Source organism: Notolabrus celidotus, chromosome 4 (genome assembly GCF_009762535.1).
Source record: "Notolabrus celidotus isolate fNotCel1 chromosome 4, fNotCel1.pri, whole genome shotgun sequence".
Classification (NCBI taxonomy): domain Eukaryota; kingdom Metazoa; phylum Chordata; class Actinopteri; order Labriformes; family Labridae; genus Notolabrus; species Notolabrus celidotus.
Window position 1 is genome coordinate 26,349,641 of NC_048275.1, and position 21,015 is coordinate 26,370,655.

At 40.6% G+C, this 21,015-nt stretch overlaps 1 protein-coding gene across 2 annotated transcripts in view; it reads right to left on the reverse strand.

The window, feature by feature from the left end:
• Positions 1 to 17,425, reverse strand: part of sertad2b (SERTA domain containing 2b) — a 61,515-nt gene extending 44,090 nt beyond the window's left edge. Inside the window, exons 1-2 of one of the 2 annotated variants that reach the window (XR_004631148.1) lie at positions 17,174 to 17,425; positions 13,773 to 14,123 (exon numbers count right to left, since the gene is read on the reverse strand). The gene's annotated coding sequence lies outside the window, so the exon portion shown is untranslated. Of the gene's footprint in view, positions 1 to 13,772; positions 14,124 to 17,173 lie in introns of those variants that run through there. The other variant, XM_034682779.1, reaches the window with a different exon arrangement.
• Between the last annotated feature and the right edge of the window lie 3,590 nt (positions 17,426 to 21,015).

Here is a 21,015-nt window from a genome sequence, read left to right on the forward strand (position 1 = left end):
AAGCGGATTCTCGATGTATTGCAGTTTATGACACTTCTGCATGGGCTTCATAGTTTGAGACCGGAGGTTGCCGCTTGCTTTTAAACAACAGCTGAACAGTCTAACTCTAAGCCTGGTTTAAACTTAGCGTCGTAAATCTGTGTAGCTCTTACGGCACAGAAGCCTACACGCATAGTCTGACGTGCATCTCCTCCAAAATGTAACTAAGTGTCGAAACGACCAGGATCACAAGCCCTGTGATCGGTCTGCTCAGCTGCATTGTATTTCCTGCATTTACAGCACTTCTGGGATTGCCATTCATCACCCGTGCATTTCATCTCCTTTAACGTCTCCTCTCTATTCTTCCATGTACTGTAATAATTGCTGTGCGATAAACAGCAGTATGTATCAAGTCTAAATTAACATAATACGTTCAGAATCCCTGTCAAAAGCAAGGAGAAAGCGTAGCAGGACAGGCAACAGGCCACTGCCCTCAAGTGTTTCTGTGTAGTACTGCAGAGCTACGCGGACACATCAAGGTATGTAGTGCTCACTGCTGCGTCAGCTACTGTTGTGTAGGATCGATGCAGATCTTTTTCTCTTTCTCCTCTCCTTTTTCTTCCTCTTCGACCACCAAACAGTGGAGCAAACTCTTACCATGTTACCAAACTCAATGATCCTTCCGACACTAACACTATTAATGCTTAGAGCCAAGACTTCATAGATTTTTTTAATGACATGTTTGGAGTTTAAAATAACAAAGTTACAAGCTAAAAAAGAGTTATTAAGTAACTATCCAATTTATTATCCCTTTAGTTGTTGAATTGTTTTAATAATCGATGACCAGTTGACTATTAAAATCGTTGTTATATGCAGCCCTACATTGAAGTGCTCCTGAGTCCGTAGACGACACAGTTGTAGACACGACAGAAAACAGTTTTCAATGTGATCAGATCAGAAACAGAACTCTATGTCTACCTTTACTGAAAAAACTGAAGACTTTGAGTCACAATCTTGTGCTGAAATCTGATTCCTCTGATCAGCTTGCATTATATGCAAATGTTTGTCTGGTGTTGATAAAAAGACAAACACTGATATGATCAGAGTAATTCATTTGCTTACACGGTAATCTATTACTTCTTCCTCTGCTGCTGCCCTCCTACGCCTGACCAGACCGGCTGAGTCAGCCCTGATGCTCTATCACGACTCAGCCTGACACACCCCCCCCCCCCCCCCCCCCCCCTCCAACACACGCACACACACAAATACACACACACAAACACACACACACACACTTGCTTAAACACACTTTCCTTCATGAATCTGTTCATTCACTCAGAGCTGCATTCAAAACTTCTCACCTCTCTGTTTCATGTGATTACAATCATTCCTCCGTATCTCTTTTGCAATTAGATATAAATACCCCCCCATCACAACCTCTGCCTCTTTTCTCCTCTATTTCAGTCTCTCTCTCTCTCTCTCTCTCTCTCTCGCCCCCTCCCTCCATGCTGGCTGCCTTCAGGGTAGCAGAAGGGAAGTGAATGGCTTCAGCCCTCCCAGCTGGTCCCATCACCCGGCAACCCAGAGCAAAACAAAAGAACACACACACACCACACACAACACACACACACGCACACGCACAACACACACAACACACACACACACACAACACACACACACGCACACGCACACACACACAAGTCCACGGGCAGGCAGGGAATGTGCATACACAGACGGGTTCGTGAGTTTCTGCATGTTCTTAGACACATGCAGACACATATGCAGATGAACGCGCACACACACACACACACACACACACACACACACACACACACACACACACACAAAGCTACCCCCACCTTTGCCCCCTTCCACACTCACATCCTTAACACAGCCAGCCATCCAGCCGTCCCCCTGCAGACTCCCACCCAACACCCATCACCCACTTCTCCCCTCCCCAGCACCCTCTGCAGACACCCAATCCTTTGTCCACACTCTGCTCCACCAGAAAAAAAAAAACATATTTGAAGGCAAAACAGATGAACATGTGTTGGTCCAAAAAAGAAAGGGACACAAAGCTGAGGGTGAATGCATGCATGCACACACACACACACACACACACACACACACACACACACACACACACACACACACACACACACACACACACACACACACACACACAACAATTCACATACATAGAAAACAAACTGCAAGAACAGCAGTGAAACAGAGCTCAATTGTTGTGTTTTCCCAAGTTATGAAGGACACTTTAAGTAGAACTCAGAATAAATGGGAACCGACAGAAGAACAGTGGTTTTATTGTATTGCAACAAATACGACTAGGCTGAAAGAGGGTAAGATACAATCAAAATAGTGTACTTCATGAAGGTCCGGAGAAATCTGTTCATTCGTCTTGGTTCAATCACTGGTCTGAAGTTATTTCCACCTTCCAAAAAACTAACCAGAAATCTCAGGGACGCATAATTGTTAAATGAGCAGGGCTGTTTTTACACATGAGGGGCCCCAGGGGAAGATAGTACCGACCACAGGTGGAGCTTGCCTGTAACCTTGTTCTTGATAAGAGGTGCCTGTACAGGGTTCGCTGATTTGTATGTGTTGAGTTGCAGTAATTAAATAAATGGACAGCACAACCACTCCCAGAGAGTGAACCAAAACATTTAGAGCTCCCCTGGTGGCTGGCTGCAGTGCAGGTCATAAAGCCTGACTCCTCCATTAAAATAGATGGAACAAGGGTTTAACTTAAAAATGAAAGTTTGTGTTTCTTCACACAAGCTCTGTTTTAGCAGTACGTTCCTGGGCTAATTTTAAGGGCAAGTGTTCATTTTTCCAATAATAAGATTAATTTGATTCTAAATGAGGGGATGTGATGTCATGATTGACAGCTCTGTTGACAAATGCTGGTTCCTGCATTTTTAAAATTAGCAGAGTAGAGCAAGAACAATGGGAGAAAACAACAAACACTAAAATGAGAATCATTAAATCTATAAGGCTTTCCATAGTTGTGAATGCCGGCTCCAAAGCAACAGAAGAATCAGTTCTGCTGTGGACCGCACTGACCTGTGGGATCTTGGAGGTTTCATTGGTAAGTTAAATTTGTGTTTTTGCATGTGTATAAGGTGTCTCCAAAAACATAACAAAACAATATTTCAGCACCGTTGTAGGCAGTATTTTGGTTTCATTTACTTTTAATCATGGGAGAAAACGGAGGTGGGTCATCCTCTTTTTTATGCTGTCAATAAGTTGCTCTCGGAAACAACACATACAAAGTCATGGAAAACAACACACAACCGAGAAAGACTTCTTTACAATCTGGCTTTTTTTTTTTCAACCAGTGGAGTTGCCCCCTGCTGGCTATGACAAGTACTGCAGGAACATCTGCTTTGGCTTCATTTTTCTGACCAGGGGCTCCAGCTCCATCTAAAAGCTCCTGTGATGAGTTTTAGCTGGTTGTAAAACAGACTGAAATTAATACAGATAACTTTTTATGACCTACAAAACAAACAAGACCATCAGTATGATTGATGATTTATATCTGCTTGTTTTTAAGGCCTGAAGCAGGCTGTCCCCATACAATATGATGTACAGAACACATATTAAACAGCCTCTGTTTATAGTTTTAAAGTCAGCAATATATCTGACTGTTACAAGAAAGTTTGATGAGATTTTAGCACGAACACTTGTTACACGTGTACAGGACAAAATAAGCAAAGAGCTGAGAGGTACTGCTCTCTTCACAGGGGGCACCAAAACCATCACAAAGCAAGTCCCTCACAGGGGATTTAAATCCTTCAGAAAAATATTAATTAGTCAGCTTGAATTTAATGTTATCACAGACAACAACATAATTAAAAAGTCCAGTCATTGTGCAGACCACATTAACCACACTCTTTACTCTAGTTTGCTTCTTCTTTATAATTGAGCACGTACACAGAGGCAGATCCACAGCAGCTGACTTTGAGCAACAGCTTTAGCAAAAGGACCAAAAAGGTGCAACTATTGGGCAATTAAAAATACTAATCTTGATAAAAAAAAATTAAAAATGGTCAGAGCAGGGCAGCGAATGGAGAGTTAAAAAAAAAAAAAACCACAGGGACTACCAAATATTTAGTTTAATGTTCCACCTCCAAGCAACGACTGTAAGCCAAAACAAACCTGTAAGAAAATGCTTCGCTTTCAAGCGTCTTCAGCCAAAACGTCTCAAACAAACAAGTAGAGGGAAAGTGAAATGGATGGGGATTTTCTGGAAACAACAAAATATGGAAAACCTGAGAATGTGAGTGACTTCTGCAGACTTCTGAAACAGCAAAGATGGAAAGTTTGAGTAGAACTGATTGGATCTGAATTTAGTCCAGACCCATCTGCTCTGATCCGGTCCAACCATAATGCTTCATCATCAAAGTTCACCTGAGCCTAACAAGGCACCTTGGTTCAGTCCAAAGCTGAACCATCAGGGTATGGTCCAGTTGAGCCCAATCCAAATGTTCCATAGGCTAGTCTAAAACAGCTAAAACCAAAACCCTCATGATCTTTGTTTACATAGATTAAATATAATAAGAGTTAAAGTATTGCCCCATCAAAATTTCAATCAGAATAGACTGGGTCCATTCAGACAGAAACTTCATTCCAATCAAGGAGGGTGGTGTTTACCGATTGATGTTCGGATCATTGGCCAAGTATACACTTGATCAGGGGCAGGGGAAAATGCATACTTTTTAATAAATCAAGACAAATTTACATTTTGTTCTTGAGAACTTTGTGTGATTACGTAAGGTGCTACAGTCCTGCACAGCCTGACTTTATCCTACGTAACCTAAAGCAGAACTAAACCCTGTACAGTGTATTTCAGCACTGTACCGGTTACTGTATGTGCATGACCAGCTATGTGACACAGGATGGGACCACACAAACCACTTGCCTCCACACAAATCCTAAATTATGGTGTAACACACATCATCATTCAGTCACAGACCCAAACAATAATCTCTCCAAATACTACCCTGCACCACTGACACAGATATCAGCCATTCAATGGCTGCCAAGCTGACACAGCACGGTATAGCAAAGTATATAATCATTAGGCCATAATCATGCTGTGGCTGCATGCCAAATATCCCAATATCAGGCCCTGTTAACATTTTCTCACTTATTCAACCATTACCACAGCTGATTATTTCCCAGTTGTATCACCACAAGTCCACTGTACTGTCTCAATACTGTATACTGTATGCAAGCTGTGGAGGTAGGGGGGGGACTGCAGTGCATCACAAAGACTTCATAAAACATGGTCTCAGTGACGTCACCCATTTGTTTCTACAGAGACACAATGAAGGCCAATGATGGTGGTTTCCATTTTGGAAATGACTCCAGCTAACTTCCTGCTTGTCTAGCAACTGTCTGAGACCACAGACTTTCTGCCTGGCAAAGAGAAACTATGTACCCACCTGCCCCATCCCTAATCTAATTGCTCCTAAGTATGCAAAAGTCTTAGCCTTAATGTGATCAAAACAGATATGGGCTGTTTTTATATAGTGCTTCCTCTTGTCTTCTGACCACTCAAGTGCTTTCACATTACAAGTCACATTCACACATTCACACATTCACACACTGGTGGCAGAGGCTGCTGTGTAAGGCAGCCGTCAGTATGCACACTGATGTTACAGCAGTGTCTTGCCCAAGGACACTGTAGCACGACACTCCACCTTATGTGGAGGTCATGTGGACAGCAGTGCCTGGAATCAAACACCAAGCCTTCTGAATGAGAGGTGACCGACTAACACAGAGCAACAGCTGCACCACAGATCTTTGTTAAAATTACACATTTTCATTTGGGCTCCTTTGGGGTTTCCTTGACTTTTGGAGCCAGCCTCAGGTGGACACTCAAGGAACTGCAGCTTCTTGCACTTCTGCATTGGCTTCATTTTTTCAACACCAGAGTTTGCTGCTTGGTCTATCCTTTTGAATATAGAGCTTGTACATACAGAACAACTGTACGTTCACCATATAGAGTATGTTTGCACAATGCCATGTTATGTTTGCTATAAGAGCAAGGAAGGCACTTTCACACTTTCACAGAGTGATATCTTTGCACACACCTCTCTGCTGACTGGGGATGAATTTGCAGCAATATGCTCTGTAATGCTTTGTACTCACAGCTGCAGGAGGAAGAATTTAATGTTGGGTTCCAAGAAAAGGAAACTCTGAGGAAAAGGTATGCAAGATAATATCTGTAATCCATCAGTTTCAGGTGATGAAGGCTTTATATCAAGTTGATCCCAATGACGGACTGATCTGAGCGCTAGTCTCTGACTTTATAGCCCTACTGGTGTGGGATTTTTAAAAACAGATTCTGATGCTGATTTTGAAAGAGTACTAATTCAAAGATAGGTAATATGTCTGCTGATAAAGTGCTGCAACATGAAAGCAGATCTTTTCCATGCTCCTTTACAAACATACCCCCTGTTACTGCCATGTCCGGTCCTTCTCCGATCGCCATGGCACTGGTTCTGATAGGTCTCTATTCTTGTCAATGGGTTAACTCCCACTAGATCCACTACTTTACGTTCCAGCTGCGTCTCTGATCTGGCAGACTTTTACTGTTGACTGTTCAGATTATCTAATATCGGCCACCAACATTGGTGAGGTCAGGCACTTTAAAATGTGACATAACCTAAGGTATAGTAGTTTTTAATTTTTTTGCCATGTCAAAGTTTTTCAGAAGTGTCCTATTTTATGTCTGCATCTCTTTACTAGACATCGTAATAAAAGTAGGCATAACAGTTTTTCAGTTGGTGGTTGGAGGATGTACACCGTCACATGTAGTGGTGATAGAACTGGAAGAATCTTTGAATGAGTCTGATGATTTATGTAATAGTTATCCAGCTTTAAAAAACTAAAATCTGATGAGAAGTGTCTAATGACATCTTCTGGCTGTGAGTTGAACACTCTTAGGGCAGGAGGAAGAGTGTGTGGGTGGGGGTATTCCAGCAGAGGATGTGATGTAACATGGACTACTATACAGGTAGTGGAGCAATGAGTCACTGCGCTGAGGGAGGAAACATGATCATGTCCGTGTAAGAGTTTGAGTGTGTCAGAGTGTGTGTCAAACCGAGCTTTAAGTCATCGCAGCAGCAGTGGGGAGATTTGAATCTGGCGCCCCCTGTGGACGTCTTATAGCTTTGCTGATATTGTCCTGTGTATGGTGAGGTAGTATTCTCTGACAAAACATCTCAACCTGCCTCTTTTAGCAGTATAATGTGTCACTTGCTGTGAATATCTGCTGTTGAAAATGAAATGAAGTGCTTTTAAAAACTCATCACAGGGGCTTTAATGAACACTGACAAAATAACAAAAAAGATGGTCAAAAACATTTTCGTTAACTAAAAAAAAAACTCAAATTGAGGCTTTACAAAGAAATTTTAATTAACTGGAACAGTTTTTGACTGTTTAGAAACCTAGCTGAAATGATAAAACAAAAAGTTAGGAAGAAAAAATGAAGACGTTTTGGGTGTTTCTGGCTCTTTTGGGTCTCGCCCTTGATTCAGACTGTGAGTTTATCTTGTAAACTTCATTAAGAAGTTTTAAATGTTTAGGTTACATGAAAGAAAACTGAGGGTCAGTATCTTTTAAATATGAATATGAACACAAACCGACAATCTTGGTTCGCTGGTTAGGGTTTTGAAGATTGGCTAATACAGTATAGTTTAAATAACCTCACAGTTAAGAGGTCAACCAGGTTTCCATCCTGACTCTGCCCTCTCTATCAACAACAAAATGCTTCTGCACCCTCAGATCCTCCTCCTCCATCCACCTCACTGTCCCCCCTGGTCGTCTTGTTACCATGCTCTGGAACTCTCTCCCACCTGACCTCCGTAATACTGACTCACTCCCACATTTTAAATCCAAACTCAAAACCCATCTGTTTAAACTAGCTTACTCCATCTGACCACATCTCCACTGTCCATTCACTTAAAACTTTTGAAATTGTATTTTATTTACAATTGTTTTTGTTATTTAAACTCTGTTTGTTTTAATGTGGTAAGGTCACCTTGAGTGTCAATAAAGGCGCCCATAAATAAAATGCATTATTATTATTATTATTATTATTATTATTATTATTATTATTATTATTATTATTATTATTATTATTATTATTATTATTATTATTATATCTCTCTTGTCTTGTGCATGTTGGTGTTACAGTATGGTTGGAGTGAGAGTAAGTATGGAGGGGAGTTGTTCCAGGATGCTGGAGCTAACTGCTGAGCCTCCCTGAGGTATCGTGGACCTAACCTGATGAAACACCAGTTAAGGGAGGGGTCCTCATGATAACGCTGATAATGTACTGGCTCTCGCTGCCCATACATCCCCATCCATCTTCATGTCTGGATCATGGGGGACACTGAGGGCAGTGTGGTAGGTAAGCTTACCTATCAGTAGATACTGGAATAATTGCATAATGAGAAGTGTTTCTGCGCTGAGCGCTCATTCTTTTTATGAACTCATAAGTACCCTGTGTTTATTTTAAAAAGTGCTATAAATAAAGATTATTTTTCTGATAATTATTTGTGGTTAAATCCTGCGGTCTATGCACAGAGGCTGTAGTTCTTGAAAGAGGTTGCCTGGGTTCAATTCTCTGGTCTCGTTTCCTCTTTTCAACTCAGTGTCAGGATGAAATCATGACATTTTGCTGGAGTTTTGGTGCTCAAGTAATTTGGATCCTTTCATTACGGGATTTTCTCTCTTTTACATGTTCAGATGAAATTAAACATGTTTAATATTTAGTCTTTTTCTATACATGTAATGAAGTTCAATCCATCCTTTCATTATCTGTATATCCTCTGTCATTTGGGTTGCAGGTAGCTGGAGCCTATCCCAGCTGTCGTTGGGCGAGAGGTGAGCTACACCCTGGACAGATCGCCCGTCAATCACAGGGCAGCAAGCTCAGGGTGACGTGAATGTAAACCAGGTGGCATGTTATGACATTGAGCTAGCATGACTACTTCAAATGATCTGTATCTGCTCAAATGTTTGTATTTCTGCATCATAATCTATCTATCTATCTATCTATCTATCTATCTATCTATCTATCTATCTATCTATCTATCTATCTATCTATCTATCTATCTATCTATCTATCTATCTATCTATCTATCTATCTATCTAAATGTAGGATCATGAATTATTAAGACGTTGATCATTTGCTTCCCGTTTGGAGGCCTGCTCTGCAAACGCTGCTCTTGACATCCGATCCCACTCCTCTGTGTGTGTGTGTGTGTGTTCGTGTGTGTGTGTGTGTGTGTGTGTGTGTGTGTGTGTGTGTGTGTGTGTGTGTGTGTGTGTGTGTGTGTGTTTGTTTGTGTGTGTTCTGCATGTTCACTATATGTGCCTCAGATCTATACTTGTCAAGCCTTGTCTACTCTGTATCTCTGAACGCAGCACTATACCTTCACAGTCATTGGACAGTAAGTGCACTTTGATGAGCGTCATAAACATAATGTAAGTACAGCAGGAAACAACATCTTACAATTAATCATGATTATGTCGTCACACCTGTTTCTTTACACTAAAAGATATTCTCCCACAGCGAAGCATCAAAAAAATGCTGGAAATTATGTTTGAATACTGACATAGTTAATTAAAGCTAAATAACAAACAGTAAAGACTTTATTTAAAACCATGTAACTGCAACTTTGACAACAACAAAGAAACAAAACTGTCTGTCATGTTTCTAAATGTTTTAATCATGTCATATATTTATTTGCAGTAACAGGAGTTGATAGAATCACAGCCCGAGAATGTCTGATCCATTTTGCCTTTTTACTTTCCGATTAAATAAAAATCTCAGAATAAAGAGAACTGAGGCACCCATAACTCTTTCAACATTCAAAAAGTTACAGACCCTAACAATACTGTGTGTACATGTGCTGTGTTATCAACATAATCCTCAGATTGACTAATACTTTTTATCTGAAGTCAAGTTTTATGAGGTGACATGCATACAAACACAATCAGCGTGTCTGGGATGGAGAAAGAAAGAGAAGAGAAAAAGGTGCTGCATGTGGGAACAATGAAAAGGAGGTCAGTGCCTGAAGGGTTGGGGCGATGGTAAGCGCTCTGCTCAGAAAACACACACATAAACACACACTCAAACACATGCTCAAACTCATACATCACTATGATAGCAAATAACTCACTGAAATAAGCATAATTGATAAGGAGCAAATGTTCTGCTAAATTATACAAAACAGAACCAGGACACTTTGATGACGTCACAAGTGAAAAGTAACTAAATGTTTCATATCAAAGTAAATACTCTTCCGTGGATTTAAATCTAGCAAAAACGCATGGTTGGTTTGTTATATTACAGCAGATCATTTTGAATCTCTTAGTTTTTGAGCAAACAACCCCCTGGGCTGAAAGACTAAGAAGTATCAAAAACTGCAGTTCCTGAAATGGCCAGCCGAGGCTGGTGCCACAAGTAAGTGGATCTATGGATTGAAAACTTAGAATACTTAGAAACTTAGAAACTCATCATCTACAGTACATAATATTATCAGAAGAATGAGAGAATCTGGAAAAATCTCGGTACATAAGGGACAATGTAAAAAAACAAAACATGTGCATATTGGCCGTGACGGTGGCCCTGATTTAAAAACAAACATGACTCTATAGTAGAAATCACTGTATACTGTAGGCTCAAAATAACATACAAAACCATTGTCTGTGAACACTATTTGTACCATGCAAAGAGGTAACCATAAAAGCATGATCCAGAAATGCTGTCAGTTTCTCTGAGCCCGAGCTCATTTAAGATGTACTGTGGTGAAGAGGAAAACTATCCTGTGGTCTAATGTATCAAGATTTGACACTGTTATTGGAAATCATGGATACATCAACCTCCGCTCTAAAAAGGAGAGGGACCACCTGGATTGTTGCCAGCATGTAGTTTAAAAGCTAGTGTAAGAGGCAAATTCATGTTTTTGGGTCAAACTGTGAACCACATTGATTATTGTGCCACTGGGTGTCGCTGTCTTGTTGTTTAAGGGCACAGGTATATACAGTAGGTACGTTACTGCCAGGGTATCAGATGTGTGTCTATGGAAGGGCATATGGTTTTTGACCGCTGTGACGGCAAGCGTCAAGGAGGAACCACATCTGAATTGTTTGTTAGTTTAATGAATGAAACTTGTGTATACTGTTATCACTTTGCATGGTGCTGCAAATAAATGGATGGTTTTGTGCTGCAAACCAGAGTTACGCCTGAAGAATTGTTATTGAAAATCTACAGCAAACGGTATCGTATTGACAAACATATGAGAGTACAGCGCGTCAGCCAAGTCATTCCCGGGAGTAAAACAAAACACATCGGCAGCTTTAGCACTGGACTAAGCTTCTATAGCTAGTATCTATGATGGTAGGGGGATGTATGAGTGCCCTTGGCATAGCCAATTTATACATCTTGGAAGGCACCATTAAAGCTGATTTTGAGAGAAATATATGCTGCCATCAAGACAATCCCTTTTTTCAGGGAAGACATTGCACAAATCAGCAAGACAGTGCCAAAACACATTCTGCACATATCACAACAGTATGGCTCTGTAGTAGAAGAGTCTGGCTGATAAACTGGCCTGCCTGCAGTCCTGACTTGAAACCTATTGAAAACATTTGGCTCAACATGAAACGAAAAACACAACAAAGGAGACCCTGAACTGTTGAGTAGCTGAAATCCTATATCAGGCAAGAATGGGACAACATCTCACTTTCAAAGTACCAAAACGGGTCTCCTTGGATCCCAAACATTTACAGAGTTGGTAGAAGAAGAGGTGATGCAACCCAATGATAAACTAGCCCCTGTTACTGCTGTTTTGAAATGTGTTGCTGGCATCAAATTTAAAATAATTTTATTTTTTAAGAAGACAATAAAATTCTTCAACATTTGATATGTTGTCTTGCACTATTTTCAGTTAAATAACGTTCAAATGATTTGCAAACAAATCACAACATTCCATCTATTTTCTATATCAAAATGAGGTGAAATAAAACAAAACCTGTTTATGGCTAAGTCATCCACCGTGCAGTATCTCCTTATTGCAGAGGACAATTCGGGATGTTACAAGACTTTTTGAGATGGAACATTAAAGCTAAGTTGGCTTTCAGGTGGACAAGAGACAGTCGGGGCAATCAAGCCATATTTCTGATCGACGATGATGTTCAATCAATTTAATTGACTGATAATTGACAGGACCATGTTGTGTGTGTGTGTGTGTGTGTGTCCAGAATGACACATAACAAATGCCAGATGAATCCCACAACACTGAAGGAACATGATCTGCTCCTCTGGTCCACCTGTAAACCCTGGCACACTACACATTTAAAAGGATTATTCTTAATTTAGATCATCCAGGCAAGATTGAAACCTGCTCCTTTACCCACAGGTCCATATTAACAAGCTTAAAAAGCATCATCACTCACACAGAGGGGCTGAGCAGAGGGTCAGAGGGTCAGGTTCAACAGATAACCCTGCTGACAGGTAATGTTCGAGGAGATACCTGCTCACTGTTAGGAATGGTGTAGTGCAGCGGAGCAACTCCAGTCCTACCATGGGATTATTGTGTGGTGATGCTATCATCACAACCACTCTCCTACTGTCTATTTATAGTTCACAGAGCTGCTCTCTCTCTCTGTCTCTCTGTCGCTGTCGGTCTCTCTGTCTCTCTCTCTCTCTCTCTCCCTCAGTCTCTGTCAGATTCTCCACGCTGAATGCATTAAATGGAGAAGGTCATAAAATGGCTTTGTAACCAGCAATTAGCGTTTCAAACTCATGAAACATACAACACCTGTGCCTAATCATATAAAGTAAGTAACCTGTAAATTTCCAGTGTTCTGCAAGCTACTTGTAAATTGTATTGAGCCAAACTGCTAGTTAGTAATTAGGCTTTACTATAATGAAGCTACCATACAGAGAAATGTGAAAGCTGCACTACATCATCATTGCAAAAGTAGCTCACTACACTAAAGATATTTTTTCGAACATTGAACCAGTATCAGTTGAAGTGTGTTTTTTTCAACATGTCTATAAGGAACACTGTACAGAAATTATAAGATTTATCTACAGACATTTTGGGCAGATGACTTGGAAATTCACCTTCTTATGATAGTTTGAGATGAACATCTGGTTCAATTGTCCTCGCTAATTTGGTTTAACACATAAGTCAATTAATATGCAAATATGTTAGTGTGACTGAAACAGTGATACAGTGAAAATAAACTTCTACCATGAAGTTTGCTTCTTGAAAATGTGGTTTATTAAAGGAAAATTAAGAGTTGTCTGGAAACTCTCCCCTAATCTTAATTCCAATTTCTCTGCTATAACCTCATTTCTTATGGAGATTTTCCCTATTGAGTATCCCCCCATTAGGAGACCTCATCAGCACCACTGACTGTAAATTCACTGTATATAAGTATGGACAGCGCGCCTCCATCTTCTCCCATTGTTAGAAGTGAGGCCAAAATACCACCTTGATGGGCACTGTCATATTGTGCTGACACAGCAGAGGCATGCGTGGAGGCGATTGGGACGGTGGAGCAGTGGGGCTGACGTCACACCCCTTCTGCGAACCAAAACACGTATTAAACTTAACAATAAGAAGTCAGAGATCCTTCATATCGGTTAGTCCACAACAGAATAGATTCTTGTGTTGATTTGAAGCAGATACTCATGGTTGTGTAAAGTTCAACGACTGTTGTGTTAGTGTGAGTTAGGTGCCGTTAATCCGCTGAAGAACAAGCTGGAGTCTCATTTAATAATAGAGCTGTCAATCATGAGGTCACATCCCCTGTTTTTTACATCCAACAAATGTAAAAACTGAACTTCTCAAAACAAATGAACACTGATGATGATGATGAAAACTTACTATAATAATCCCTGTCCCTTCTGTTAAAGTAGAGTAGGAGGACTTTAAGGCCTATACCGCAGCCAGTCACGAGGTGGAGCTGTAAAGGTCTTGCTTCACTTGTGGTAGCTGTTGTGCAGTCCATGGTTTTATACAGTCTATAGTTTGCATATTTTCCAGAGTCAGGGGTGTCATCAGCATCGACTGCAGGAAGAGACAGGGACACCCCTGTAACAAAGGAGTAGAGTCTGCTCACATACATGTCCATGGAAAGATCTGCTGATCGTCTGCAGTTTGATTTCAGACTATAACAGAACACATTGCTGTAGCTTGTGTTGATGCTACCACACTACATGATCAATATATGTATAGTAGGGAACAGTAATAGATGCCATTCATAACAACTTAAAATGAGTGAAATCATCTGAGTCTGGTGTTACGTTCAAGGACATGATGAGCAGACATGTTTCCGTGAGTGGACTGCTCAAGCTGCTGGCTCGTCCTCTCATAAAAACAGCTGTCTGCAGCTACACATGCACTCTCATGCCAAGGTTGTGCACTGTATATAAAAAGTCAAAGCAATACAGACATGCCTTAAACCTGCATTCTGCCAGACCAGCATGGGGCAGCTCCACTGGTAACAGAGGACATATGGTTGCATTAAAGTGTACCAAAAAGTCAGCCTACTTCCCCCTCAATTTGTTGCTGTGGTTTGCATTTTTGATTAAGTTTATGGTCTTCTTCAATGCAGCATGGTGTTCATTTTGTGAATTATTCTGGATCCCACATGTATCATCCCAGTGTTCAGACAAAGACTGAACTCTAGCAGCAGAGTCTGCCCCCCGAGCTGGGAACACAGACGAGCCATAGCACCTTAATCTGGATTAGCTGCTAAATAAGTAGCCTGGTTGATTGTGTAATCCTGTTGAAAAAGTTCCATCCGCCCTCATGGCCATTTGACTGTGGCTGATTCATTCAGGCCTGGCCGCAGCAGGCCAACATGAGCTCGACTAAGTGGCTGACTGATGGATACAGAGATAAATTAACAATAATTTTATACAGACTTTATAAAATTGTTTGTGGAAGATTACATAATTAAGGCTACTTCACAGAAACTTACGGCTATACCCATGAGAGGTCTTCTCATCTCCCAATTAGGGAGGGTGGAAGAAAACTCCTGTTTTTTTTTAATGCCTGAGACTGCTGAGAGGGTGTCGGTGTTAGAGCAAAGATTGATGGCATCCCGGAGAAGCAGCCCTCTATGACTTTTTCCAAGGCAAATATTTACAGTGAGGGATTTATCGGACTGACAAAGAAAGCAGGATGAGACTTTTTGTCAGAAAACACAACTAAGACAAGCACATAACAAGATCAGTAAGGAGATAAGAGATACCACCTTAACCTAAGAGAACGCTGAAATAGACAAACTGAAAATTCCTCACAGGAGCTTTAAGATTAGCTTCTTTTAGTAAATAATATATGCAACCTTATTAAAAATCATTAACAGAACATGTATGACAGTCCTCTCTGCAATGTATTGGTGGTAAGAAGCCTAAGAAGTAAACACTTAGATCTACTGCAAAAACATTCATGCACAGACATGTGGATGATAACCTGCAAGGGGTACCAAAGGCTGGTGGTAGGCCTACTAGCTCTGCTAGTGTTAGCCACACTTGGAAGAACATTTTGCATTGTTGGACCACAGACTTTGTCATTTCATTTTTTAGTTGTGTTCCAAGAAATTGTGCTGATTTTTGACTGTTGATATTTAAAATTATGTTGACACAACAAAGGAAATAAATGGCTTCAGAACATCCCTAAGTGGTTGGCCTATTTAATGTCCCTGCTTTCTTGTAAAGTCAAATGTGTCATTCATTCTGATCTTTGCTGTGAAAATGCAATCAAAGGCTGTTTTGGCAGGATACTGTTTATTCCCCTTGTCTTACATCTTCCCGACAGCGTTAACATTGAAAATAGCAATTTAGAAATAATCAGCCCTTATCATGATGGTCCCTTTTGCTTTTGGGACATAATAACTCTGTTTTCAAACCAGATAGGAAGTCCTAACTTGAGATTTAAATCTATAAAAAGTAGCTTTAAATTATACATGGTAAACCGCAATGTGTCCTTCATGGAGGCATAAAGAATTGCAAATAAATAGCCTGACAAACAACAATACTGAATCCCTATTGCAACAGCATGTTACACTTATACTGTTTGCATGCACTTGCATGACTGACAAAGCCTCACAAAAGCATTATACATGACTAATTTAACCTTTCCTTCTTCATTAATTTAAATGTAAACTTATGGAGTCCACGTGCACCCCCACATACACAAACAGACACAATAATTTCACATAATGTGTACACCGGACTCATTTAAGAAAACTGCACCGTAGCAGCAGCAGATCAGGATGTCTGTCAGTCAGTGGCGGTGCTTTCGAGCAGAGTGGCTGCTCGGTTATATAACGCAGACAGACAGCAGCTGAACAGCGGCTCCGCGCGCTGCTTCCTCCCAGTGACATCAAAGTACAGTATATAGTGTAACCAAACCCCAACAGTTAGCGTTTCCACTCATGAAAACTGGGAAATCTCATATTATTTATCCTGCATTAAAGGCAGACAAGGCAAAAAGCAGCCGGATCTCGTAGGGCATAAAAGGAAATACAATTACAACCTATTGGAAGTAATTTCGGTATCAAAATTGTGTCATCCCTTTAAAAAATGTTTACAAAATCTGAACTTTCAGATTTACTTGATTCCAACGTCGGCTGTGTTTCTGCAGAAAAGGAAGACTGACAGTTGCATAATTCCCCAATTTTTAAATTTCAAACATTTGTACGCCGATCAGTATTTACAATTATAAATATCTCGTGTGTCTTGAAATAAAGCCTTTTTTAAAAAGAGTATACGCCTAAAACAACAGGCATGATTCAATAAACAATAACAATCCAAGTGCAGTTTAGCGCTACACTGTCCACGCGAGATACGATGATGCGTAACGGGAATTCTACGCTGCGCTTTTCCTCTCGTGAAAGCTGAGACTGATAAGGGCATGCAAGTATACATGCCCATACATCTGATACGTCTGTACACTAAATACGATCTATACGAGTATGTTTGAAGCTCTGGAAAAAGGTGGCGACACGGCACTCATGCATACAAAAGCTTCTTCAGATGGAGGTCCGGAGAAACAATTTAAAGTCAGAAACAACAGCACCAAACACCAACACACCATCCAAGAGTTTCAGATGCTGCAGCTTCTCACACACTCACCCTCTATTGCAGATCCTTCCAGCACGGTGCTAAAGTTCAGTATAGACCGGGAAGAAATGTCTTTCGGGATCTCTGTTGCAGCAGAAAACTCACTCCTGTTTTGATGTCCACTTTCTATACTACGCCAAAACTGATGGACTACAAACAGGAGCAGTACAGTGTCTCCAAAGTCACAGAAGGCGGCCAATGCGAAGTCATATAAGAAAAGGAGATTCTGATGCTGCGTTAAAGTGTCCGGAGGCAAATCGTAAATATGAGAATCGTGGGTGGGTAGTCGTTACCTCTTGAACGTTCATCTTACTATGTGATACTTTAAATAAAATGTTATCGTGGATGAGAGTTTACCTAAGCTCTCAGGTGTTTCAGCTATCATTGAAACAGACATGTATGTGAAGCACCAGCTTAGCCTACATAATATTTAGACATTTAGCTTATTTTTATCACTTCAATATAATTTTCTACTTCTACTTTTAGACATGGTATGACGACTTTAGTGACTGTTGGACTACAACGTGGGTATGTCCATATGACACATTTTGTAAAGATTATTAATTCCGACAGTCAGTGAACGCAGCAGCAGTCAGTATGTGACAGACATGTCGTGCAGTGACTCAGAGCTGAGTCAGAGCATCGTGTCCCGCCCACATCGGGGGGCGGCCAATAGCGCTCGTGCGGAAGTGTGCACAGTAGGAGGACGGTCACGCAGACCTCCACAGTCTACCTGTGTGGGGTTTAAAGGGACGCCGACTCCCCGGTCTATGGGCGGAAATTATTTCTAATGACCATAAAAGGAAAGTGGGCGGATACATAGTAATATAAACATTCATGTTGTATACACTGAGAAAATATGTAACCTCCCTCAAATATGAGATTGAGTAGAGTTGAATGACCAGGCCTATATTAAATAATCCTGAGGTGAGGTTTGGTCCCCTGTCACATAGTGTACTATGAGTATGTCAAAGCAGAATGCTGATGTCAATGCAAACAACCAACTTTTAATGAAGGGGCGAGTGATGGAGTTGAATTGTGTCTTTATCATCTCAGCTGTTTTTGTGTCTTTTTTCCCCCCCAGTAAAAATGTTCCAATTTAACAATGTCAAATTAACTGAACTTCTTTCTGCTCACTGAGATGTTTAAAGTTGGTCTGCAGGAGTCGGTGATGAGTCTGTATCTACAGCAACGGACTGTTCTTTACAGCAACTGTCTGCTGTTGTGACATAACAGAATGTTGCCATGGAGTACTGACCAATTAGACTGAAGTATTTAAAACTGCTATGTTAATAAATATGTAATAAATAAAATAAAATGTATGAGTGTGTTAAGACCATAGACTGTAAAAAATATGGACGTAGTATCCGTGACGTCACCCATCTGTTCCTGAGAGCTGTTTTGAAGCAAATCGACGGCAGCAGCCATATTGGTAATGCGGAACTCAACTAGGCAGAGTGTGACGTAGTGTGAGTCTCTTAGCCAATGGCTGTGTGTTCCCGACCGGGATTCACGTCAGTCATGTCCTTATTTGGGCAAAACTCATAATATTAATATCTTCTTAACCGTCACGTTAGAAAAAAATTCACCCCCCGTACAGTGTGTGCCATTAGAGAGATTAGCGTTGTAGGACCAAGCCGTTTTTTGAACCAGGCTGTAAACATGTTTATTAATGCTGCAAAGATCGTCTTTTTCCCATTCATATCTATGTGGTTTCCGGTGTTTCTGCAGCCAGCCTCAAGCGGATTTTCGATGTATTGCAGTTTATATCACTTCCGCATTGGCTTCATCGTTTGCGACCGGAGTTTGCCGCTTGGTTAAGACCCGTGACTACAGAGACATGGACATTGTCAGCACTCATTCTTTCAGTGGTTGGACATCGATTCCTTCTTGCTGAGTTTGTGTGGAAGCATCACATCTGTCACACACACACACACACACACACACACGCACACACACACACACACACACACACACACACACACACACACACACACACACACACACACACACACCTATTACAGTGATCTGTGTCCTTTGGCCTCTTTGCTGTTCTCCTGATTACTCTAGAAGAGGAAAAGAGTGAGGTGAAGGTTTTTGTGAATGAACAGCAGAATAAACATACAAACACACAGACAGGCCCACATGTGATTGTGTGTACATTATCATGATGTTGATGCTGCCCTCTGTCTTCTGAAATCTCTCTCAGCAGGCTGACAGGAGACAGCACTCTGCCACAACCTCCCTCTCTCTCCTGTTTTCTTTGCAGCAAGACCAAGAAGGCCCAAAGAAAATGATCAGACAATCTGTCGGCATATAAATGACAAGAATTACGGTCTGAATGATGAAAGACAAGTCAGGGAGTAAATATGTAATTTGATTTCGGAAAAACATGGTCAAAAGAAAAACGTGTTATGGAATTGAATAAAATCAAGTACATCACACCTGTTATGTATTTCAAACAAAGTATACAGTTTTTGTTGCTCAAAACTTCTCAGTAGGATTGGGATAACTTTGATGTAAAAAAAAAAACAGCCGCCCAAAGTCTCAGGTCATTTAAGACTGACATGCCAGGTCATTTAAGACTGACATGCCAGTGACGACCTAGCGACAGGTCATCAACCATGCCATATGCAGCAACATAAAGAGCGGCATCCCAGAGACAACTTTTTGATCTTGTAATCGGAAACTGTGAATATCTTTTCAACTTCACTGAAGTGTAAAACTTGCACCGATCAATGCTCCAAGATGTTGAGATTGAGATGACTCATGCTGTTCTCTGTTTATATACATGACATGGAAACAATGTTATAAACTGAACATTTTCATTCACAGTTAAATAAAAACATTAGCAATTTCTAATTGTGATTCTTAACAGATACAGAAAATAATAATAACAGAAGCACCTGTATAACTCTTCTGTTGACGCTCAACCAGTCCTGGAACTCTGCCAAAGCCCATATCATGTTGTGGTTTGTAGTTGCCTCCTGTCTGTTTTCTTCAATTTGGTTGATGTCTCTTTCATCCTTATGTCCCTACATCCCTCACTTATTTCTGTGCTTTCACCACTTCTCATCTTCTTTTCTCCGCTGCAGACAGGTCAGCCATTAACCACCAACCCAAAGTTTTATGCTCTTTAACTGATTACAAGTAATGTTAAAAAATATCCTCCATGTTGTTTACAGATGCTATCAGGATGTAACTTTTCTGTCACATTGTCAACAGGAAGAGGTGAAATCGTAAACTCTACAAATATCTTGGATTCCTTTCTGCAGATTGGTTTGATGTGTGTGTAATCTAGCGTTGTTCTTGCTATTCAGAATGGATAACCATTATCAAGGGGTTTTAACCAATTAGAATCAAGCATTCAACACAGCCAGGTAATTAGTTGGAAAGTCAGGTTCTAATATAAAACAGAAAATACGAGTTTAAAAGCAGCTGTCAGAATCACATATTTGAACTACTTAGAAACTAATCTGACATTAATCGATCATTAAAAACCATCAGTTGCCCCCCTGCTGTCTTATTTCTGAGATCAAAGCAGGACTTTAGACATTCAAACTGTATATAGCTTAGATAAAATCTTTATGATCAGTGAAATGTATGGGTTTGGTCTCTGGAGACTCATTTAATCTTCTAATAAGACATTAGCAGGTCTGTATCTCATAAGTTTAACAATAACAGTGTAGGGCTTTTCCTCTCAGAGTATTCTTTATGCTTTTATAACTTTTATCTCTTTGTGTTTATACGTTGATGTGCTTAAAGGCAGATATGCACTGTTATTGTGGAGGTTACACTTGTTGTGTTAGTCCTTGTGCAGTAACATCTGTAAGTGTGACATATGACCACAAGCC